The sequence below is a fragment of the Elephantulus edwardii genome, unplaced genomic scaffold (genome assembly GCF_000299155.1).
Source record: "Elephantulus edwardii isolate Elephantulus edwardi_28Jun2011 unplaced genomic scaffold, EleEdw1.0 scaffold00013, whole genome shotgun sequence".
Taxonomy (NCBI): Eukaryota; Metazoa; Chordata; class Mammalia; order Macroscelidea; family Macroscelididae; genus Elephantulus; species Elephantulus edwardii.
In genome coordinates, this window is record NW_006399763.1 from 7564710 (window position 1) to 7572105 (window position 7396).

A 7396-nucleotide genomic window follows, 5' to 3' on the forward strand; every position below is an offset into this window, starting at 1 on the left:
GGAGACTAAGGTGCATCTGATACAGGGCATGGTCTTCACAATCACTTGTTAATGCATCAGAGAGTTGGACAATGACCAAGGAGGATAGAAGGAGAATTAATGCCTTTGAGCTGTGGTGCTGGAGGAGAGTATTGAGAATACCATGGACTGCTAGGAAAACAAACAGATTCATCCTGGAGAAGGTTAAACCAGGCGGCTCCTTGGAGGCAAGGACTCTGAGGCTCTGTCTAACATACTTTGGATATGTTGTAAGGAGGGACTGGTCCTTGGAGAAGAACATCATGCTTGAGAGGGTGGAGGGACAGCGCAGGAGGGGAAGGCCCTCTATGAGGTGGATTGTTTCAGTGATTGGCGTAATCGGGTTGGGTATATCGGAGACAGTGTGATTGGCACAGGACAGAGCAGAATTTAGGGCTGTTGTACATAGGGTCACTATGAGTCGCAAGTGAGTTGACGGCACATAACAACAACATCAACAACATCCTGCGTTATGCATATGACACAACCTTGTTTGCGAAAACTGAGGAGGACTGAGACATTTGATGGAGAAGGTTAAGGACTGCAGCCTTCACTGTGGATTGGAGCTCAACATCAAGAAAATAAAGATTCTCACCACTGGGCCAATTGGCAGCATCATGATAGACAGTGAAGAGTGTGAGATTATTAACAGCTTCAGCTTGCTTGGCTCCGCAATCAACTTTCTTGGTACCAAACCCAGGAAATCAAAAGACATATTGCATTGGGGAAAATCTGCTGTCAGGGACCTCTTCAGAGTACTTAAGAGCAACAGTGTCAATTTAGAGACTAAGGTGTGCCTGATCGAGGCTATGGTCTTCATAGTTACTTGCTATGCATCAAAAAAACTGGACAATGATTAAAGATGATAGAAGAAGAATTCATGCCTTTGAGTTGTGGTGCTGGAGAAGGGTGTTAAATATACCATGGACAGGTTGGAGAACAGCCTGGTTTGTCGTAGAGACAGTGAAACCAGGCCACTCCTTGGAGGCAAGGATTTTGAAGCTTCATCTGACATATTTGGGCATGTTTCCAGGAGGGACCAGTCTTTGGACATGGACATCATGCTTTGAAGGTTGGAGGGACAGAACAGGAGAGGAAGACCCTGGATGAGAAGGATTGATTTAGTGATTGGGGTAATGGGAGGTAAGTGTGTCAGAGACAATAATGTTGGCTTAGGATGAGCTGGGTTCAGAGCAATTGTACGTAGGGTCACTATGAGTCACAAGCAACTCGATGGCACATAACAATAACAGGGTTGCTATGCATTGTAATTGGCTGGACGGCACCCACGTGCAACAATAGCAACAGAAGGGATATGGAGCTCTGACGGTGTAGTACTGAGTATTTTGTACTGTTAACAGAAAGTTCATGGTTCAAGTTATTAGCCTCTCTAGAAAAAAAGATGGACAGTCTCCTCCTCTTGTAGATTTACAGCCTCAGAAACCCCAGAGAGAGTCACTATGAATTGTAATTAACTTGAAGGCAGTGGGTTAAATTTTGGTAAATGTGGTTTTTGGGTTTGTTATTTCTGCCACATGAAGGAATACCTAAAATTCTCAATGTCAGTTTTCACCACTTGCTTACTCTCTACGAAATGACACTGTTGTTGTTAGGTGACTTATCAGTGACCATATGAACAAAAGATCCGAACCCTATTCTATCCTGTGCCATTCTTAAACTTCCTGACACACAAGAGCCCGTTGTGGCAGTCACCATGCCAGTCTACCTGGTTGAGGGTCTTCCTCTCCTTCGCTGACCCTCCACCCTTCTCAGCATCATGTCCTTCTCCAAGAAATAGCCCCTCCTAGCAACTTGCCCAAAGGATCTGAGGCAAAGCCTCATCATTCTTGCCTCCAAAGACCACTCCAGCTGCACCTTCTTCAAGAAGTATCTGTTCTCTTGGCCGTCCATAGAATGTTCAGTGGTCTTCTCCAAAACTACATTTCAAAGGTCTCAATTCTTCTTCTGTCATCCTAATTCATTGTCCAGGTCTCAGATGCATAGCTAGTGATTGGAAAGACTATGGCCTGAATCAGATGCACCTTAGTCCTCAAACTGAAATCATAACTCATCAATAATTTGGAGATGTACCTAACTGCAGATTTTCCCAGTGCAGTGTGTCTCCTTATTTCCTGACTGCTGGTACCAAGGGTGTTAATTGTGGATCCAAGTAAGATGAAGCTGTTGACAGTTTCAGTATCCTCTCCATCCATCATGATGTTGCCTATACATTCAGTGGTAAGAATCTTTGTTTTCTTAAAAACAAATACAGTCCATACCGAAGGCTTCATTCCCTGATCTTTGGCAACCAGTGCTTCAAGTCTTCCTCACTTTTAACGAGCAAGGTTGTGTCACCTGCATAACGCAGGTTATTTATGAGTCTCCCTCCAATCTTAATGCCACATTCCTCTTCATAGAGTCAAACTTCTCAGATAATTTGCTCAGTGCACAGATTGAAGATGTATGTAGGGAGCATGCAACCCTGCCATTAGTATCTCGGTTTCCTCTGTAAACAGCTTATACGTATTCTGACAAGGAGCTACATCCTTTGTATTTTTATGTATTTTTATCTTCATTCTTTGGGAGGGATACTAATGAATCATCCAATAGAGTGATTAAGGGGAAAGAAAAGGCAATCCAACTCAATTACTCTCTTTTTTGTTTAAATAAATTTGTATTTAATATTGGTTTCCCATTGTATTGCTGTGGGAAAGTCTGCTGTTAGGGACCTCTCTAAAGTACTCAAGAGCAACGGTGTCTCTCTGGAGACTAAGGTGCTCCTGATACAGGCCATGGTTTTTGCAATCACTTGTTATGCATCAGAGAGTTGGACAATGACTAGGAAGGATAGAAGGAGAATTGATGCCTTTGAGCTGTGGTGCTGGAGAAGAGTATTGAATCTACCATGGACTGCCAAGAAAACAAACAGATTCATCCTGGAAAAGGTTAAACCAGGCTGCTCCTTGGAGGCAAGGATTCTGGGGCTTTGTCTGACATACTTTGGACATGTTGTAAGGAGAGACAGGTCTTTAGCGGGGGACATCATGCTGGGTAGAGTAGGGAGACAGCGCAGGAGGGGAAGACCCTCTATGAGGTGGATTGATTCAGTGACTGGGGTAATCCGGATGGGTGTGTCAGAGGCAATGAGATTGGCACAGGATAGAGCATGGTTTAGGGCTCTTGTACCTAGGGTCGCTATGAGTCACAAATGACTCGACAGCACATAACAACAACAACATTGGTTTGCTTAGAAATTTCATAAACATTGGGTTTGTCACTATGTTTCATTCATGTGTTTCACACAATCATTCTCATTCATTATATTTTACAAAACCAATCAACATTGAACCATGCCCACAGTTACCCTGAGTCTTTTGAGATTACACAATGATTGTGGTTCAGATAAATATTTGGTAATTATAGTGATAACAGAAAAAGAGCAAAACGGCTGAGGAAAAAGATTCTGAACTTGAGGTTCATCTTCACTAGGTGTTTGTAAGAGATTTTTATATTTGCAGATCTAAGTTACTTGTTAAAATTGTTAATAAAATCTTTAATAACATTAATTCATGACAGAAGGTTTAAATATTAGCTGCTTTCTTTTCCTTTGTGCAGTTGTTTTAGAGCAATCAACTTTACCATTTATGTCTTTTTCTTTTGTTCTTTATCTCTCGCTGTTGCCTTTTTATAGTCAATAGTATGTTTTGTGCTGTGAAGCTTGAAAATCAAATTTATTGATTTAAGGGAAAGAGGAGTGGATTGGAGGCATGTTTTTAAGCTCTTCTGAAAACAAGAAAAAAAGCACTAAATTTTAACTGATGTTAAAATGAAGCATTATCTTAGTACTAAGTAAATGTTTTGGTTAAATGTGAAGCAATTGGATATTCCAGTTTTGATTGTGATATATTTCAGTGCTTATGGAAACTCAGTAAATACGAGTTGCATAGACCCCTTCTAGGGTATTTTCAGGGGAGCCCTGGTGGCCTAGTGCATAAGGAGATGCACTGCCAACTCAAAGCCCTGTGGTTCAAATCCTCCAGCCCCTTCATGGAAGAAAATTGGACAATTTCCTGTGGGATGTATGGCTTCTGAAAATCTGCAAGGGAATCAGTTAGGAGTTAGTTCTGACTCAATGGCACATAATAGCGAACAACAGGGTATTATCATGTTCTGGGTATGCGATATATTGTACAAATCAGAACAATTACAATAAATTCATCACTGTGCACAGGCAACCTAGTTGTATTGTCACATAACCACTTTTTATTCTAGTGCCTTCAGTAATTCCCTCAGGCACATGTTTGGCAATGGAGAATCTGACTTCTCATTATGTGAGCTTGACCTAATGTCCTGAGGCAATTGTGGCAGTCAAATCTTGAAAGAATAACCTGGAAAAAATTGTCTTGGGCTTCCATTATACTAGCTTTTATTTCTGTAGTAAGGTCTGCAGAAGAACTCAAGTTTGGCATGTTTGAGGTAGCTTAATAGTTTAAGAAGCAAATTTCATTTACCCAAGCTTTTGCTGTTCCTATATTACTTTCAAAGTGGTGATTTCAATCCACCAGCTACTCTGTGGGAGAAAGAAAATCCACTGGAGAGTCAGCTATCAGTTCTGACTCAGTGACAATGAAAGCTTTTAGATTACTTTATAAAAATCTCTCATTTAACATTTTTTACATGATTTTTGTGGCAGATAACTATTCAACAAAACTATTTGGCAGAAATGAAATATTAGTCATAAAACAGAATGTCCTCAGTCAATATGGTAACTACCAGCTTACGACTAAATGCCTGTTCTGTGTATCTGAAAGATATTTGTTTGTGCTGGATTGTTACTGTTGTTTTGAGATGACATCAAGTTGCTTTCAATTCATAGCAATACTCTATACAACAGAAGGAAATACTTCTTGATCCCACACCATCTTCATAATCGTTGCTGTTTGAGCCATTTTTGCATCATTGTCAATTCCATCTCCTCAAGATTCTTCCTCCATGTCACTGACTCTACTTTGCCAAGCATGGTGTCCTTCTCCAGAGTACTGCATATTTGTAAATGTACTGCATATATGTAAATGTACTGCAAGTATAGCTTATTACTTGAATATTATGCCTCCTCCTTGTCTATCAACTATCTCATTATCTGACATTTTGTGTTTACAGCCTTAGTAAAAAAAAATCTTTCTTTCTATTTTGGACATTTTGTACATATTACCTGGTCCCTGAGGAAATCCTTAACAGGTGGACCCCAGATGCACATAGAAATGAAGCCCAGAAAGGAAGCTCCTATAGCATAGTATTTTACCTCCCAGAAGAGGATGAGGAGACCGAAGTGGGACTTGCAGTTATGGGATACCATCTATCTATCTAGCCATGGGTGCCCACAGGGGACTGAGACTGAGGAAGTGGCAGCTGGTCTCCTGAGATAGGCTTCCCTTGAGACTAGGGATGAGAGAACTTCAGGTTCCAAGACCCAAAGTGGGGTCAGAAGGAAACTGAGATTGGGCACTCAGATGCTTGGAACCCACAGGTTCCTATATCAGCTGGCTAACCCCAGTGCAGCCCACACATTTCCTCAGCGCCCCATTCTGGTGGGCACAGGTGAAGGAGATGCAGGCCAGTTGTAGGGAGTGAGATCAGCAGGTGAGTGTTTAGAAGCAGCTGCTGTTAAAAATCAAGAGCAGATAAGAGGTGCATAGCAAAGTGGACACAGAGAGGGAGTGGAGGGGAGGGAGGAGATTATACAGCAATAAATTGTGGTTTTTTTTAAAAAAAGAGTGAACTGAGGAGAGTAGGAGGAAAATATGCAACAATGCATGTATGAAAATCCAACAATTTTTCTGTAAACTTTCATTAAAATCACAATTTTAAAAAAAATATCAAGAGCAGAAGCCAGGCCTGGCTGCCATGGCCTTGGAGGAAGCTCTGTGACCTTGTTCTGGTTAAACCTGTGGCACATTATTCAGTTACTTAGCTTTTACTTGCCTGTCTTCTAAGATTTCTGGAAGTTTCTCAAGGTTAATGTGGCCTTATATTTGTCTTATTAGGACTCATTCCATTTTTTGGTCCTATTTCTTTAATATCCACTTCCTCTGCTTTGTTGTCAACCTCTTGACTTTGTGTTTAGGGTTTCCCAGTGGACTCTGAATCCGTATTTCCACTTGACCACATTATTTTTTTATATATTTGTCATTCTGGGTGTTGGACATCTTGGGAAGAGTTCAGCCTGGTGGGGAAAAAAAACTATTTCTGGGATAAAAGTCAAAATTTCTTGTTCTTCCGCAAATTAACATGTTTGTGTTTTTGATACCTTTTATTCGCCATCTGGAAATTGAGGAAGAATATAATGCCCATCTTTGCTTCAAGGCAGCTTTGAAAATCTGCGCAGCGGATATAAAAACCACTCATTACGTGGATGCCATAAGTCTAGTCATTCTCTACTGCTTGCCCTTCTGTATTTGTGAAAGAGGCTCTGGTGACAAAGTCCATGTGGCATTGCACTGTCAACCAAAAGTCTATATATACCTTTCTGGCCATTTGAATCCACCAGTGGCTCCTTGGGACAAAGATGAGAAGCCTCCTCCTGTGGAATTTATAACCTCAGAAACCTGCTACAGAGTCAGCTGTCAATCAGTTGTGACTCCACAACAATGAGTGAGTGAATGAGTAATATTTGTCAGAATACTTATTTCAACCAAAATGGTCCTATTTCATTTTTATTAGCTTCTTCCATTAGCTCCAGGAAGGCATCATGGGACATGAATTTTGTCTTTCTTGTTCCACATTGTAAGTCTTATTACCTAGAACAGCATCTGGCATAAAATGTGTGCCTAATAATGTGTATTGCAAGAATAAGGAAAGTTAGTGTTTTATGGAGTTCCTGGGTAGTGTAACTGGTTAATGTGTTTGACTGGTAGCCAAAAGTTGGAAATCTGAACCTATGTAGAGATGCTTGAGAAGAAAGGCCTGGCAATCTATTCTGAAAAATCAACCATGCATATCCCAGTAGAGCACAGTTCTGCTCTGATGCACGTGGAGACAGCAGCAGCCTGGGGTAGTGTGTGTTTGTAGAGTCAGCTAGAAGATCATCTACAACTTGTTTCAGGAATCTTCAGTCTGTTTGCTTGAATCAGTATTCAGAAAACTTTGTTGTAATAATCATGCATGAAGAAATATTTGGCGGTTGATTTTGTTAAATGCCATCGAGTCGCTTGCGACTCATAGCGACCCTATGTACAACAGCCCTAAACTCTGCTCTGTCCTGTGCCAGTTGCGCTGTCTCTGATACAGCCAACCCGATTACCCCAGTCACTGAATCAATCCACCTCACAGAGGGCCTTCCCCTCCTGCACTGTCCCTCCACCCTCCCAAGCATGATGTC

General features: G+C 41.3%; 1 protein-coding gene across 1 annotated transcript in view; it reads left to right on the forward strand.

Annotated features, from left to right (window-relative positions):
• Positions 1-7396, forward strand: part of BVES (blood vessel epicardial substance) — a 59167-nt gene that overhangs the window by 16753 nt on the left and 35018 nt on the right. The gene's annotated exons all lie outside the window — the stretch shown is intronic.